Source organism: Elgaria multicarinata, chromosome 8, assembly GCF_023053635.1.
Source record: "Elgaria multicarinata webbii isolate HBS135686 ecotype San Diego chromosome 8, rElgMul1.1.pri, whole genome shotgun sequence".
Classification (NCBI taxonomy): Eukaryota; Metazoa; Chordata; class Lepidosauria; order Squamata; family Anguidae; genus Elgaria; species Elgaria multicarinata.
The window spans coordinates 44,818,903-44,836,894 of record NC_086178.1 but is presented as its reverse complement, the minus strand read 5'-3'; the positions used below and the strand labels follow the sequence as shown (position 1 = coordinate 44,836,894).

The window sequence follows — 17,992 nt, the reverse complement described above, 5'->3', positions numbered from 1 at the left end:
CGCAAGGGCTAAAGGGGGCAATGGTGAGCAGGGTTCCAGGAGTGCCATTTAGCGGGCAAGAGGGAAAAGATGGCAGTCCTGGCAAGGGAACCGGAGGGAGAAACTGTGGGAGTCAAAGCAGCCGTGGCATCCCAACAGCCATGGCTGGCTTGCAGGGTGGCAACTGTGATTTTATAGGAGCTCACATATTTGAAATCACAAGTGTATCCTCATCCAAATACAATTATGAGCCGTGGTCTTCAGCTTCAGCATTTTGCAGAAATTTTGCAAGACCTTCTCATTTGGTCTAGCAAATGAATATAATGTGAGCTATTCAGAGTTTAAAAGGTAAAACAAAACATACACAACAGAAAGCAAGTCCACACATAGTTTTCATGACTCTTTGAAGCCGTATGAGATGAAGAATCTTAAAAAACAAACAAAACCACACACAACAATCCTAGTTTCCTAGCAAACAGAAGATACACTCATTTAACTCATTCTACATTTATAGAGTTACATACACACCCTAGAGTAGATTGCTCTAAAGATGAACTTTAGAAGACAAGCAGCAACCCAGCAGAGACAAGCCCCTGTGTCTATACTATTATTCTCCTGCTCCGAGCAGGTGAGGGGCAGTGAAGGTGGTTGGACTTTCATTGCTTCTGCACCTGTTGGACAGCTGGAACTCCATTGCTTCTGCAGAAGGCACAGAGACAAGTTTCTGCTGACTCTCTGCTACTTAGAATCAGTGAGGGACAGCAGAGAAAGCTGGGTTTTCTCCGCTTCTATCAGATGGTTGGAACAGCAACACTCAGCAGATGTAGAGAAAAGTCAACTTTCCTGCGCTGTCCCACTGCAGCTTGTAGAAAAAGAGGAAAGGCAGAAGTTTGTTTTGGCTTCCTGTATGCACTGGCAAGCACAGAGCTAAAACAAAGACATCCACTCACATGTAGGGCTGGGAAGGGAGTGGAGACCCTCTTTCCCCTGTTGTATCACTTACTAGAGCCTGGCTGAGCACTCACCATAGCAAGAAGGGCAAGCAAGAAGGTCAAACCCATGTGAGGAATCATTTCAGACAAAGGTTATACTTCCCAAATAGCTGTTGTGCCTTTAATTTGTCTTCACATGGCAAACAAATCATTTTACTACCACGCTGCTGAGAGTGTGAGGCAACAACCTGAGTTCAGCATATTTGCAATACAAGTATCTTATTCAAAGCAGATCAGCACCTGTCTTATGGTTTGAATTTCCATTACAAAGACGTCTAGTAAGATTGGGGCCTTCAGAATTCCAGACATGAACCAGCCCTCAGGAAACCCACCAAAAAAGGCAATCGTATTTTAAATAAAGTTGTGCTGGTACAGCATCAGATCAGAAGAGGATGTACAGCTGTAAGGTTCACTGCTTCAAAGCAATGCTTTAGAAATACTTCCTTCTCTTTGATAGCTGTAGAGCATTTATAATGTGTCTATAATGACAAAGACAAAGGGAAGGTCTGTGGCTAAAAATACCCAACTCTGCTCAATAAGCACATAAACCTAAGAACCCACATGGCTCCAGAAATCCTATGAACCAGAACATAGCTGGACATTTTCCAGCCACACAACTTCTATTGCAAATGCATGTTCTTGCATGTTAACTTTATTGCATCACAAACAAAGCCTTCACTACATCTTGAATTGGCGGGTCAAACTGAATATGACAGGGCAGCCATGTATCTATATGTCTGCCTTGTTCAAATATAAAGCTGGGAAGGATAGGTCTGTTTGTTAGATTAGCCATGAGGGAAGGGAGCGAAACCCATTCTCTCAGTTTTCGCCCAGAACAGCAAATTTCCAAAGAAAGACTAGAAGAAAACTGCTTAAAGTGGTGGAAGAGGGAGGTTAAGGTGGAGGAGGGAGCAGCATTTGTTTCACCCCCACCACACATATACCACTTTTAATGAAAAGAGTAGATTCCTGTCTTCTTTATTACGTGAACAGGACAGATGAAGGGCCCTAAGCATATGTGTATTTTCAAGTATCTTTAATATGTTAATTGTCAATAAAGTGAATTGCTAAAACTGAAGATTGTAAAATGTTCATCTACAGATTAAAACAGGTAATATTCAAATTCCAGTTTCTTATACCATAGGGATAAATTGCTTCACACACACACACAGAGATTGGGTTCAGCCGACAAAATAAACAAAGGTGGGGAATGTGTCAATCAAACATACTGCTGACTATTAACTCACCATTGACTATTGTGTTGTCCGAATGCAGCCAGAGAAAGATAGGAGAGAGATTTACGTACTAACATGTCTCCTCCTCTATAATCTGCCTCTGATTTTAATATTCCATATAATGTGCCAGTTTAAATAGTCCTTATAAACCCAGCTTGCAGTTGGCTGTTCCAGGCCTTTCAGCAGAGGAATTTGAATCAGACCATCATCTCCAAGGTTGGTCCTCCTGAGAGTTCCCATTAAAGCTGGCATAAATCAATTTGATCATGTCAAGTGTTCTATCTTCTACAATGGTAGTTTCAATTGACAGATTTTGGGAGTGTTAGGCTCCACTTGAGGCTTAGCTAGACTTTCAGCTTAGATGAATTCTCCTCCTGTCCTTAGAAGCTTTCCCAGGACCATGCTGCATCTGATTTTCAGGTGTTAAAGCTGGGGTGTCAAACCTCTTTCAGCTAGAAGGCCAAATTCCATTTCCAAGAACCTCTCGGGGGGGCACTGTAGTTGTGGGCGTGGTCAAACTACCCAAAATATACCATATTTAGTTTAAAGCTCTTGTTGTTTATTCGTTCAGTCATTTCCGACTCTTCGTGACTTCATGGACCAGCCCATGCCAGAGCTTTCTGTCGGCCGTTGCCACTCCTAGCTCCCCCAAGGTCAAGTCTGTCACCTCCAGAATATCATCCATCCATCTTGCCCTTGGTCGGCCCCTCTTCCTTTTGCCTTCCACTTTCCCTAGCATCAGCGTCATGAACAGCATAAATTAGCTAGATATGAACTGTGAACTGCCAGTACTCATTGAACACCTTGCAGAGAAAGGAAATAATTGTATGTTATATATTGGGCTGATCTGCATGATCGCCATGTGTGTTGGTCACATGCCAGGGGTATCCTGTTGCCTTCTTTTATGTTTTCCAGAATCCAGGTTTTCAGTGTAATTAGAGTTTCTTGACCCATATTGGGGAAATAGAGAGCTGGCAAGCTGGTGACATTGGAGCTGTAGCGGGTGAACTGTAGGGGTAGGCCACCTTTGGGTGCTAATTTCCTTGAAATTGCAGAATTTTACTTTCAGTGCTGGCTGAACCTTCCTATTTACAGCTTTTCCAAGCTACCTTTGAATACACCAATGTAAAAAAATCATCACCATCATCATTACCTGAGAACTGTTAATGAATAAGTAGCAACGGTAAGAACAGACCACGGAACAACGGACTGGTTTAAGATTGGGAAAGGAGTTCGGCAGGGCTGTATACTCTCACCTTACCTATTCAACTTGTATGCAGAACACATCATGCAACGTGCTGGGCTTGACGAATCCAAGGCTGGAGTTAAATCGCAGGAAGAAACATTAACAATCTCAGATATGCAGATGACACCACTTTGATGGCTGAAAGCGAGGAGGAGCTGAGGAGCCTTATGACAAAGGTGAAAGAAGAAAGTGCAAAAGCCGGGTTGCAGTTAAACCTCAAAAAAACCAAGATTATGGCAACCAGCTTGATTGATAACTGGCAAATAGAGGGAGAAAACGTGGAGGCAGTGACAGACTTTGTATTTCTGGGCGCAAAGATTACTGCAGACGCTGACTGCAGCCAGGAAATCAGAAGACGTTTACTTCTTGGGAGGAGAGCAATGACAAATCTTGATAAAATAGTTAAGAGCAGAGACACCACACCGACAACAAAGGTCCGCATAGTTAAAGCAATGGTGTTAAAGGCAAAACTGAAGTACTTTGGCCACATAATGAGAATATTCATCCATGGGACCACTCCTAACACTCAAGAAACACTATGTCTCCATGTCATGAATTCCTAATGCTTGGATTCTAACAGAGGAAGTAATCCTCTTTGGAAAAGTCTATAACCAGTTGGTTACCCACAAACACAGTTTACAGAAAAAATCAAGTCTACCTAAACATGTAACTAAACTTCGACTGGGTTATTAATTGTAGGTGTCTCATAATCCCTTCATCATTTGTTTACAAGGCACATGTTACTGGCATATCATTGTACTTTCACCTGCAACTGTTTATAAACGTGTGCATAGACATTTTTGTGTTCATATTTCATTTTGCTCCAATTTGCAATTAATTATGTATATTTAATTATACCTGTCCTTTTTATTTTTAAAACAAAACTTTATAGTACGTTGTTACAGAAGATAGCCTAATTCTTAAAAGGAAAAAAACCCAGCTTTGTGAACATAAATAAACTCCCAACTTTGAATTATATTGAAAACCATTATTTGTAGAAACTGAGTGCCAAGAGCTTTCCAATGAAGTGTGCTTCAGTCAAAAAGGGATGACCAACTAACTCCTGACTTTGTATGTACATGTGTTAAAATTTTCTTCAAGTTATCATCTCTTCTGACTATAAGACTGTATTTCGTCTTTGGCTGAGTTCATAGTTGAATAATCCAAACACAATTACTAACACAAACTCACCAAATTCAACTTTCCATATTTTGATCTAGTTGTAAAGATTTTTTCTTTTAAAAAACACACACCCTCAAACATAACTGAATTCTAAGCCAATGCAGAAATACAGCATAGACATTAATTTCCAGTAAGGATGGACCATCACCCTCCTTTTCACCCTGAAAGCAGTTAAGGGTTTTTGAGCTTTTAGTCGAACAATCAAAAACCCTTGAGAGGCTTTATGAGTGTTTGATCAAACACTCAAAAGATGTCCTTCATTTTCCCCACCACTATCTCCACCTGCACCAAGAGCCCCTAAAGCACATGCTGATGCAAGAAGAACGTCATTTCTGCTGTATGTAAGGCCTCTGGACCAACTTCACAACCTTCTGCTGACTGAACCACTTCCAACAATGAAATGGGGAGGGGGCAGCTTCCGCTGTTCTGTAGACCCCCCCCCCCCATGCACCCTCAAAATCGTCTCCATAAGGATAGGGGACCATCTGGAAAAGATACTGAGAGGGTGTGGGGGCTGCACGGAGGAGGAGAGGACAAAGTCTCAATGCTGAAGTGGAAATCTGCTCCTGTAACACTGGATTCTGCCCCAGTTAACAGAAACATTTTCTATATTGACAAATTTAATATATCAGATAATAAAACCAGATGTTATCAGACTATTCGATGTTTTCATGTTCATGTAAAAAAAACACAACACACCACTAATTGGAATTTAATTATGCACTTCCCTGTAATTCTAAAAATATGCCATATCTAAGAGTGATTTAATTATATATTACCTAGTTACAGCGCCTTTGCTTACCTAATATTCAAGCAAATAAAAATTGTCTGAAAAAGCAGGAATAAAATACCAATGATGTTAAATGCTACATTAGGACAAAGCCAAATTGCACGTCCCATTATCTCATACTTTCCCAACCCTCTAGATTTTTTTGACTTCAACTTCCATCATCCAAGTCAGCATGGAACCAATTTTCTAGGGAGTTCATGGGCTCTCCCAAACTAGAGGCATTCAAAGAGGCAGCTGGACAACTATCTGTCAGGTATGTTTTAAGGTGGATTCCTGCAATGAGCAGGGGGTTGGACTTTATGACCTTATAGGCGCCTTCCACCTCTACTATTCTATGATTCTATGGTCAATGGTTAGGAACACTGGGAGTTCTAGTCCAGATCATCTAGAGGGCACCAGGTTGAGGAAGTCAGCCTTATCTGGTATAGCTACCCAGGATGTGTCTCGTTCTCTGCAATGGGTTCCTTTAACATTCCCTACAATTCATGACCGTATTGCAAGAAAGGCACTAGGGACTGTGGCCAGGTTACCAGAGGAAGTAAGGTTGAAGAAATGGGTAATGTTCAATCATAGCATTGCCAAGTCACAACACAAGAGACTTCTAGTGGATTCTACTGTGAGGGAGATGACGGAGCCACATTGCACCTTCCCCTGTCCATTTGTTTCCCCCCATTCTCCACCTGCTGCAGCCAGTATGACGACCCCAGATGTTGCACACAACAGGTGGAGGAACTTAGGCTGATGAAATGATGGAGTGGGGGAGACCAATGGCTCTAAAGGGGTGGATGAATCAGTGCTGAGACCTGAACTACAGGGCAGGGGGTGCTGAAATGTGAATTGCCAGGACCCGGCTGAAGGGGCGGGTTCTTGTCTCTGACCTCATGCTGCCTCTTTGGAATGCCTACAGGTCTGGGTAGTCTTGCAATCCTAAACACACTTACCTGTGAGCAAGTCCCACTGAAACTTAATTTCAAAGAGATATGCATAGGATTATGCGGTCAATAAAATATCAAAAGCAGGTGATCATGCTAACATCCCCACCTCCCATTTTCAACAGTTTTTAAACTGGTCACCGAGACTTCCAAAACTTCTGAAAAAAACAAAGTCCCAGTTCTAAAAGAAGTGTTTGCACACATTTTACATTAGCAACTTTTTGATTAACATTCTATACCAACTGTAAATTGCTTATTGCCTATTCTAATTATTTGCACAGTGTTCCTCATGAACAGCATAAATTAGCTAGATATGAACTGTGAACTGCCAGTACTCATTGAACACCTTGCAGAGAAAGGAAATAATTGTATGTTATATATTGGGCTGATCTGCATGATCGCCACGTGTGTTGGTCACATGCCAGGGGGATTAACACACCCAAGGTGGCCTGTTGCTGTAGGTAGCAACCCGCCGACAGCACTGCAATAGCTTGTGGGTTCTGGGTGGCTTGTTACACACAGCAACAAGATACCCTTGTCAGGTTCGCACGACATAACAAGCCATGCTACCAAAGATAATTATGCTATTTCTCCCGGCACGTGATGGGTGGTTAACAGTGGCTTATTAATCACCCCATGATTGTTCTTGGGATCATTCCAAATTACCACTCAATTCCTCTGATTACAGAGATTCAGGATCCTCCCCCCCTCCCCCCGTCCCCAATTCTATAACTCTTTAGCTGTTTCAACATTTTGTTCTACTTGCCAAGGGGTGGTGTCGCCGAAAGTGAGGCTGGCTAACAGTGGATCTAAGATGGAGGAGAGAGCTGACTTTGGCTCTCTGCAGTAAATCCCCAAGGCAGTTGAGGAGGAGCAGAGATCTGTTGTACTGGTAATGTTGTGGACCCTCATCTTAAGCTCAATGTAAATAAACCTTTTATGAAAGAAACTGACATCTGAGTAAGTGATAGAACCCGTGAAAATCCTCACTTCTCAGAAGCGGGGTGCAAGAGTGAAACAATATTAACATTAACAGTCTACAGCAACAGGGAAGACAACATTTCAGTTTCGGCTTTACGTTTTGTGGTAATATAATACTATCCAGGAGCAAAGAAAACATCACAGATTCATACAGTGAAGCCCAGTTGTGGTTCTGTGTGTGTGTGTTTAAATAAAAAGGAATCAGGAATTAGAAGGTACTTAATCCCTTCCCTGTTCACCACTTTTCTTCTTTAAATCTTCCCCCAGGCCTTTTCCACACATCAGGAATGGGGGGGGGGGGAAGAGAGAGAGAGCTGGGGGATTTAAAGTTAGCAAAAAGCATGAGAGGGTTTTCTTTGTTTTCTACTAGAACGCTAAGAGGAAGCTGCCTTATGCCAAGTCAGACCATTGGTCCATCAAGCCCTGCACCATTGATACTGACTGGCAGCGGCTCTCCAGGATTTCAGGAAGGGATTTTTCCAGTCCTACTTGAAAGGCCGGGGTTTGAACCTGGGTCCTTCTGCATGCAAAGCAAGTGCTCTACCAGTGAGCCACAACCTGAGCCTAGTGCAAAAGACACAGAATGAAAGAACAAAGTACTTCTGAACATAGTCCGAGCCTAGGAATTTATTTTCAGAACTAACCAAGCTCACTGCCTTTTCATACAAAAATCTACTCCTGGTTGTCACAAACTTTATTTACTTATTACATTTATATACTGCCCCATAACCGAAGTTCTCTGGGCAGTTTACAAGTTAAAAACAGTAAACATTCAAAACAAATATACAAAGTTTGAAAACATAGAAAGCATAAAAACAACAGTATTCTTATAAAAACAGCTATTCTTGGGTCAGTTAAAAACAAACAAACTCAGCTTATGTTGTTAAATGCTGTTGAGTGCTGGGAGAAGAGAAAAGTCTTAACCTGGCATTGAAAAAATAACAATGTTGGCACCAGGTGAGCCTTGTCAGGGAGATCATTCCAGAATTGGAGGGCCACCACTGAAAAGGCCCTCTCCCTTGTTTCTTCATTTTAGCAGCCTAATTTAGGTGGGGGAAATCATTCTGTCCTTGCTGTTTTTAAAGAATTTGGTCTCTGAGATCTACTGCAAATCATCCAGAGATCAGTATCACCCCTTTCTAGCCCAAGAGCTGCAAATAGTTCCTATTTGAAGTGCTTCTCAATGACCCCCATCTCTGCCCTCCAAATGGTGATTGGCAACTGATAGTGCCTGTCCTGTACAGTGCATATGTTCACAGAAACTTACTGCCTTACATAATTTTAATTAATTGGAATTATAATCCATTTCTATAGATTCCTGTTCCCCCTAAAACATTTGTCCCATGCTACATTAACCATATTCACAAGCTTGTCTAAAAAGTGTTATAGGCAAAGGGGTATTTCTCATGTTTCTTGTGAAAGCAAGATATATTTTAAAGATGTACAGAAAAATTATAACTGGGAACCAGCCAAGAGTTTCATCTGTAACAGTATTAATCATATAAAAGCCAATGCCATGCTGAAAGGATTCAAACAGTATACAAATGATGCATCCTGGAATTGCTTTACTACCTTTGGGGTTAAAAATGATAGTGATTTATTACCATACACCACATTACTGTGTAGGGCAAGAAGAAGAATCATCAGTCCAGCTGTAACTTTAGCTAAGAAGGCTATTAATACTCAAGTTGTTGGTATTTAGAACCAAGATTTTTCTTACCACCAACAGTTGCTTCAATATTTTGGAGAGAAAGCATAATCCACTGAAGCACCAAAACCATTTCCCCTCCCTACAAATTCACTTGTACCTTTATACAACACAATCAGCCCAATTCAACATGCAGAACTAAGCAGCAAGTTCTTGAAGTAGTACTTCAGCTAGGGCTGGACCATGGAACCAAAGTCCCACCATCCAGGGCTACCCCAAATGACCACCCAGTGAGGAATAGGTGATGAGGACAGCAGGAACAAACTCCATTTCACTCCTAGAATTCATATTGCTATGATTCAGACGAGTTTAAAATATAAAACTACACATGTTCATAGTGCTTCTTTAAAAAGACACAAGGGTAGGCAAACATTCTAAAAGATAAAGAACGTAGGAGCACTTGTAAAGCATGGAATGGTGGAGTGGTGGTGGTAAGAGAAATTTTAGTTTTGTGCTAAAGTAATGCACAAGGCCATCTATGGCCCATAAGACCATTAGGTCCATCACCTAAAATTACTTAGCTGCACCACTGCTTTGAAGAGTAGATGGTTGTGTGTTAAATTTCCAATTCAAGCAGTTATCTAACAAATCAAAGGGCAGAGAGAATTTAGGAGATCATTGTTTGAGATAATGTAGCTGCAAGGGAGTTTCTGGGTTAAAAGTAAACCATGATGACCCTTTTCATATGACATGCTAAGCCACAGTGCTTAAGCATTTTGAGCTAAACATTATGGGTTAGCGTGTCATGTGAACCATTCCTAACCATGGTGGCTACATAACCACAGTTTAAACACACTCACTAACCATTTCATGCAAAAGCATTAGTGGCCTAACCATAGCTTATTACATTATCCGAACAGGCCCATAATGAAAATAATTAATTACGTCTCTTCAGGACCAGACAGTACAGATCCTCTTTTAATAGCTTAGGCCGCTACTAGAGGAGAATAATAAAAAATATTTCACATAATGTATCAAGCTTGCAGCACAATTCTATGCTTGCACACCCAGAAGTCCCATGGGGCCTACCATTAAGTACATGTGGGTAGGACTGTACTGTACAAGGTCCAACAATGGCAAGCATGCAATGATCGCGGCCCATGACTGTATGCTCAATGATGTGCAGGCTCGTTTGTATTCTGACAGAAGTGATCAGAAGCAATTAAGCTGGAGACAGCCAAATCCTGAATACTCTGTTCCAAGCACAGAGTTTGACAATATGGATTTTGGTCGTTTTCCTTTTATGTAAGGAATATTATTGACCCATCATTTTAATGACACATACTTTGCTACATATTAAATGTGTTAAAATACATTTATTTATTACATTTTTATACTGCCCAATAGCCAAAGCTCTCTGGGCGGTTCACAAAAACGCTTTACTTATATTTTTGAAACACTTATTGTTGGTTGTACCTCAGCTTCAGACAACATAACCCCCTTCCCTTCCCTTGTCGCTCCCATGAAGGTGGCCCACACATGGAAAGGAGAAGAAGGGTCATGCCGCTGGCCATACCCCAAGGTCACATGGATTCTCCAGCCACCCACATGTTGTAGGGAAGCTGGCACAACTGGGATTCCACAATAGGTGGAAAACTGATAGCGTGTGGTTCCAGCTCCCATGCACGACACATGTAGGCTTCCTCAGCTCAGAAATCCATGTGTAAAGCTCTACATACACTGCCACCCCACCCCACCTGGCGGACATCACCATCAGCTGACTAGCCTCTCGTTCCCAGCAGGTATTGGGGGCCAGGCTGCCAGGGGCAGTGAAGGGGAGTGTGTTTGGGGTTGGGGAAAAGCCCTTTCCTTGCAGCTTGTCTCTGCTGCCACCCCTCCACCTGACGGACATCACCACCAGCTGACTAGCCTCTCCTTCCCAACAGGTATTAAGGGCCAAGCTGCCAGGGGCAGCGCCTCTGCACTGCGTCGCAATGAGCAGCAGCAGAGGAAAGAAGATACCAGTCCTGCTACCTTTGGTTAACAACCAGATTAACAGCAGCACGTTGTGGCGTTTTATCTCATTTTATTTTATTTTACTAGTTGTATTTTTAAATATGTGCCTGGGGAGTTCAGGGGGGCAAGGGGGTGCTCACGTAGCTGTGGTCACGGGTAAGGGGAGGTATGGCGATGGGGGAATAACAGGCCAGATGAGGAGAAGAGGGGCTAGATTTCTTACAGCTATCCCCTCTTCTGGTTTTCCCCCCAACCAGATGGCTCCTGGCAGCCTTACCAGCTTGCCCTCGGGTTTGGTTGTGCTTCTGCTGAAAGCCAGGTCGGTCCAAAATAAAACCTCCCCCATCCATGATTTGATTTTGGATGAGAGGGTGACCTGGTATGTATCACGGAGACCTGTGTGGGTGAACTGGGAGGGGTTACTCTCACCCAGCTTTGCCCTCCTGGGTACTCGGTGCAGCACCGGCACAGACTCAAGGGCTGGAGAAGGGGGGTTGCCATGGTCTATAGAAATACAATCTCCCTCTCTAGGCTTCCTGTTCAGTCAAGCGCTGGTCTGGAGTGTTTGTACTTTGTGTTGGGTACTCAAGACAGATTAGGGATTCTGCCCCGCTGCCCAACAGTCTCCCTGCCTGAGCTGACGGAGATTGTTATGCGACCCCCGAGCTGTTAGTTTTACCCTACCCAGTGCCTGTTTGCATTCTCTTCCCCTCCTTATTGTTTTATTATGATTTTATTAGAATGTAAACCTATGCGGCAGGGTCTTGCTATTTACTGTTTTACTCTGTACAGCACCATGTACATTGATGGTGCTATATAAAATAATAATAATAATAATAATAATAATAATAATAATAATAATAATAATAATAATTGTCTCGGATCTGGTGTTGAGGACCCCCAAGATGGTGGTTCTGGGGGTGGTTCTGGGGGATGGTGGTTCTGGGGGAATCTCAACTTCCATGCTGAGGCTCCTGTATCCGGGGCGGCTCAGGACTTCATGGCTGCCATGACAACCACGGGGCTGTCTCAACATGTCATCGGCCCAACACATGCAAAGGGACACACACTTGACTTGGTTTTCTCGACTGGGCAGGAGGATGGTGATCTGAAAGTGGGGGAATTAACATCTACCCCCTTGTCATGGTCAGATCACTTCCTATTGAGGTTTAGACTTTCGGCAGCCTTTCCCCTTTGCAAGGGTGGGGGGCCTATTAAAATGGTCCGCCCCCGGAGGCTAATGGACTCCGATGGATTCCAGAGGGCTCTGGGGGATTTTCCTGCTGGTATGGCTGGTGCTCCTGTCGAAGCCCAGGTTGCTCTGTGGAATGCAGAGATGACTTGGGCGGTTGACACGATTGCACCCTCTCCCTCTGAGCAGAGCCCGGCCAGCTCCTTGATATACACCTGAGCTGAAAACTCGTGCTGAGTCTGATCGAACATGGGTTAGAGCTCACTATCGAGCCTATTCTGTGGTGGTGAGGGTAGCAAAGAGACAGTTCTTTTCTACCAGCATTGCATCTTCTCAGCGTCGTCCAGCAGAGCTTTTCCATGTGGTTCGTGGCCTGTTACACTCTGGGCCAGGGTGAGAGATGGTGGAACCCTCGGTAGCACGCTGTGACAAATTTGCACGGCACTTTGAAGATAAAGTCGCTCAGATTCGTCATGAATTGGACACCACTTAATGCAGCTCCACTAGTAGAGGCGTTCAGAGCGCCATCCGGTTCACTTTTATTGGATGAGTTTCAGCTATTGAGGCCCAAAGATGTGGACAAGGCACATGGCCAAGTCCGGTTGACCACCTGTGTGCTTGACCCTTGACCCTCATGGCTCATTACATCAAATAAGGAGGAGATCGCAGGCTGGGTCCAGGAGGTTGTAAATGCCTCCTTGAGAGAGGGAGTGGTGCCGGTCTCATTAAAAGAGGCGGTAATTAGACCACTCCTGAAGAAGCCTAACTTGGACCTGGAGGATGTTAACAACTACAGGTCGGTGGCTAATATCCCCTTCCTGGGCTTGAGCGGGTGGTTGCAGGACAACTCCAGGCACTCTTGAATGAAACGGATTATCTAGATCCATTTCAATCGGGTTTCAGGCCTGGTTTTGGAACAGAAAACTGCCTTGGTCGCCCTGTGGGATGACCTCTGTCTGGAGAGAGACAGGGGGAGTACGACCCTGTTGGTTCTCCTGGACCTCTCAGTGGTTTTCGATACCATCGACCATGGTATCCTTCTGGATAGGTTGTCTGAGCTGGGAGTTGGAAGTACTGCGTTGCAGCGGTTCCGCTCCTACTTGGATGGCCGATTCCAGATTGCTGGGGGATTATTGCTCTGTGCCATGGCTCCTAAGCCATGGGGTTCCACAGGGCTCTATCTTATCCCCTATGCTGTTTAACATATACATGAAGCCGCTGGGGGAGGTTATCCGGAGATGTGGACTGAGGTGTCATCAATATGCGGATGATACCCAGCTCTACCTTTCCTTTTCATCAAACCCAGGTGAGGCAGTGGCTGTTCTGAACCAGTGCCTGGGCACGGTAATGGACTGGATGAGGGCTAATAAACTGACTCAATCCAGACAAGACAGAGGTACTGTTAGCGGGTGGTTCATCTGTCCGGCGAGGTGATGTTTGCCCTGTCCTGGACGGGGTTGCACTCTCCCTAAAGGATCGGGTCCATAGTTTGGGGGTGCTCTTGGATCCAGAACTGTCACTTGAGGCACAGGTGAACTCAGTGGCAAAGAGCACCTTTTATCAGCTTAGGCTGATATACCAACTGCACCCTTATCTGGACAGAGATAGCCTAGCTACAGTTATCCATGCTCTGATAACCTCTCGTTTGGATTACTGCCATGCGTTATACGTGGGGCTGCCTTTGAAAACGGTCTGGAAACTTCAACTGGTACAAAACAGGGCAGCACATTTACTAAAAGGGACTGGCTGACGAGACTACCTCACGCCAGTCCTTTTCCAGCTTCATTGGCTGCCAGTCCAGGTCTGGGTCCGATTCAAAGTGCTGGTATTAACATTTAAAGCCCTAAACGGCTTGGGGCCAGGCTATCTGAAGGAACGCCTCCTCCCGTATGTACCTGCCCGGAACCTAAGTTCATCCTCAGGGGTCCTTCTCCGCGAGCCCCTGCCAAAGGAAGTGAGGCAGGTGGCTACCAGGAGGAGGGCCTTCTCTGCTGTGGCACCCCGGCTGTGGAATGAGCTCCCTAAGGAGGTTCACTTGGCACCTACATTATATGCTTTTAGACGCCAGGTGAAGACCTTTTTATTCTCCCAGCATTTTAACAGTCTATAAATAAATTTTAACTTGGTGTTTTAAATTTGTAATTTTGCATTGCTGCTGTTTTTATCTGGTTGAGCTTTTATATTGTATTTTATATTATGGTTTTATACTGTTGTTTTATACTTTGAATGTTTTTAATTTTTGTGAACTGCCCAGAGAGCTCCAGCTATTGGGTGGTATAGAAATGTAATAAATAAATAAATAAATAAATAAATAAATAATACATGCATAGCCTTGCACAGGAGCTGGAAACATGCACCTCAGGGCTCCAGCTCCATGGAGCTCATAGGCTCCCTTGTCTCAGACATTCATACCTAATGTGTGGATGTCAGGAGAAGGCCTCAGGGAAGCCATACAACCCCAGGGTGGGACCATCCATGTGCCCCCATTTCCCCTTTCTACTCACGGACCTTTTTCAGACAAGTAATGCACGAAGAGAGCTACGGACTTTGGATGAAAAGCTGAACTGTCCCTGGCAGGATCTACGCTACTGCTTTAAAATGGTTTTAACAGTAGTTACAACTGTTGGAGCCCAGGACACACTCCCTATACAGTCTTCAAAATGTTTTCAAAGTATTATATCCTGCTTAGTGTAGATCTGCCCCCAGTACCTGTAGGCATGGACTGCTCAACAGATGATTGGTGTTACTTAAAAGATGAACATGCCAAACAAAGGGAAAATAAAGTGATATGACTATCTTTCTTTTTGCAAAGGAAAACAATGGTTCAAGGCGGCACATCCCCAACCCCTGCTCCTGTGGACATACTCTTTTTGAGCCCTGCCAGAATCACTGGGTTAAATTTCAAGAACTCTACATGCCTTCATTTCTATAGTACTAGTTCTCTTATGTGTATTTTACCCAGCTCAAACATACATCTTAAAATCCTATCAAACTTTCACAGGCTAGCAGACATTTGTAGGGCTCATACATGGCAATCAGCCAGCAGAGATATCTGTAGAGGTCACATTTGTATCAGAAATACTGTTTTATTCCTGCCATTTTTGTTTGTTTGTTTGTTTGCAACGAACCCCATAAACAGCATATGCTGCACAGAAGGAGCGGCAAACATATAGATCCAGTTGATAGCACATATAAATGTAAATATGAATAAACCAATCTAGAAGACTGGGTAAATATTACAGATGGACTGAATCCAGTGGTGACTATCTTCCTTTTGGTTTACATTCAGAATTGAGGACAAGCACCAATCAACACAAAAGGTTCCAACTTGCAGCCATATGTCCAAAGGCTCCTATAATGCTATGACAAAACACTAAATATTCACCAAATGTATTCCAGCTTGCACCAGTAAACATTAGGTCTCAAAACTAGTTGGAAACCACACCCTTCCACCTACCAAAGTGATCCTTAAATTTGGGGAGGAGGGAAGGTGGTTAATCCAGGGTGAGGAAGTATTTGTGACGTACATAAACAGTTCATGTGCTTGTTGATGGGGGAAGCACGTTTGAGTGCTAAACTGCAGCGAACAGGCAAGAAAGTACACAGACTTATTTCCAACACCCCACGCCTAAATAAAGTTAAGCCGGGCAACAAGTGAGTTAGCAACTTCTGAATCAGCCCTGTTTCAACAGCAGCCTGATCCTCTCTATGTCAGCATGAAAAGGCTTCTTTCAAAACTCTGTTTAGCCCGGCATGCTACTTTTTCTTTTTATTGTTTGTTTTTTAGCCCACCATTTCCTTACGCAGGTTCTGAAAGTCTAAAACTCTCAGCATTCCCCAGCCGGCACGGGGAGGGGAGGGGAGGGGGGGTATCTGCTTTTCTACGATTGCGTCCCAAAGTGATAAAAGGGAACCTAGACCGGCAGTAGCTACTCAGGGTTAAGGAAGGGCATTCTGCACGTGCTCAGCAGCACCTGTTCCTTTTCTTCTTGGAATTTTCCTATTGAGGAGACCTTCCTCATTCCAACCTCTATTGCGGTTTGCCGAGCACAAGGCAGGCGCGGTCACGAAGGCTTTGTGCGCCCCCGCAGGGACGAGCCCACAGAGCGCGAGGCCCTCCACGGGCACGCGCGCCCCTCCTACTCCTTGGGACGAACTTCCCCATTCGCGCGCTCCCTTCGTGATTCAGGCGCCCGCCATGCCGGGGTCTTCCACGACGAACCTTTCGGTCCTCGCTTACCCGCGCACGCCAGAAGTCGGCATTCTCCGCCAGGCTACCCCGGACAACTCCGCCTCCTTCGACCTCCTACCTGAGGGACAAAGCTCGGCCCCTCTGGGGGAGGAGCCTTGCTGGGACACTGACGACTCTGGGGTGGAGGATAAGCGTCGGCGATTGGCTGAAGAAGGGCAGGAGAACTGTAACTGAGCACCAGTTTGGAAGTGCTCTTTCTTTCGCCTTCTTTCTTACGCGCACGCTCACGCGCACACACACGTCTGCCGTCGCCCTCCACGGTGGTAGAAACGGGGCACAAAGGGTTTTTATATTTGAAGTCATGCCCTCCAAGTAGTCCGTGGGTAGGTCTTACTTGGCATGCACGAAGCCCAGGTCGATCTAGTTATAGGGCCTCTGGTAGCTGAATTGCCTGAGAGTCACTGCCGGTCAGAATAGACTATACTGAACTCTGTGAACCAGTGCTCTGGTTCAATATAAAGCAGCTCCACGAGGAAAGGCACTTTACAAATGCCCAGAGGCACTTTTCTTTCTTATTCGTTTCCAGGAGCTAAAACACTTACTGTGTAACTTTATTGTTTGTGTGTTTAGGGAAGAGCCTACTTGATTACATGTATGAAATGTACATTGAAGAGGATGGGTCTGCTGGGTCCTGTTTGCTTTGCAGAGTAGATCCTAGATCTGAAAAGAACTCTCAGTGCTGTATCTTCAACTCAAATTGAACACAACTCAAATTCAACTCAAAAGCAGGGGAAATCATCACATTATTAGTGATTTGTGGAAAGGGGTGGGGCCAAGGGAAAGGCAGAATAGCCATCTGGGGAACCTCAGGCGGACTTGACTTGGGACCCTGGGGCTGAGGTTTCCCAACCCTGCTTTATCCCACATGAGGTTGATAGGCATCAGGGAAATGTTCAAAGGAAATACTCTTTTTGGTAAGTTAGGGAGCAATCCTGTGTCCCCTAGGCAGTGTCGGAGGGGCCATAGGATAGTGGGGATTCCCCTCCTGAAACTGAAGACTGTTTTCTGTCCTCAGAAAGTGGGGGGGGGGGTGTCAAAGATTTCACCTCTGCCACCTCGCAGCCAGCACAGAAAGAACTGCACTGGCTGGCCTCCAAGATTGGAGAAGTAACCCTGAAAATGAGGCATTTTGGTGGGCAGAGAGAGGAAGAGATTGGAGAGGACAGGATATGAGCTATCTTGAGGTCTCTCAAGCCTGGTTCCCTTCCCTTCCCTTCTGAAGCACTGTTGCTAGATAAGTAAAATAAAAAGCCCATCTAGTGAAAAATGCAAGACGGGGAGGTGAAAATTGCCTCTGCTGCTGCCTACACATTGCTATGCCCACTCCACAGGCATAGCAAAGTATTTAGACACACTATTGCTTCGGACACAAGGAAATGCCTCCTGCACTACACATTGTACACCTATCCTCTCTTCAAACACAAGGAATTGTGTATTTACATACCACAACTATCAAAGAAAGACATAAGGGGGAAATCCATTTGCAGCAATGGACATACTGTACATATAAGGAAGCAGGCATGTTAACTCTCACACTTGCTTTCCCC

At 44.5% G+C, this 17,992-nt stretch overlaps 1 protein-coding gene across 5 annotated transcripts in view; it reads right to left on the bottom strand.

Annotated features, from left to right (window-relative positions):
• LOC134402633 (retinol-binding protein 1) overlaps positions 1-16,496 on the bottom strand; it is a 97,323-nt gene extending 80,827 nt beyond the window's left edge. For all 5 annotated transcript variants that reach the window (XM_063132236.1, XM_063132235.1, XM_063132238.1 and 2 more), the window contains exon 1: positions 16,434-16,496. The gene's annotated coding sequence lies outside the window, so the exon portion shown is untranslated. The remainder of the gene's footprint in view (positions 1-16,433) is intronic.
• Between the last annotated feature and the right edge of the window lie 1,496 nt (positions 16,497-17,992).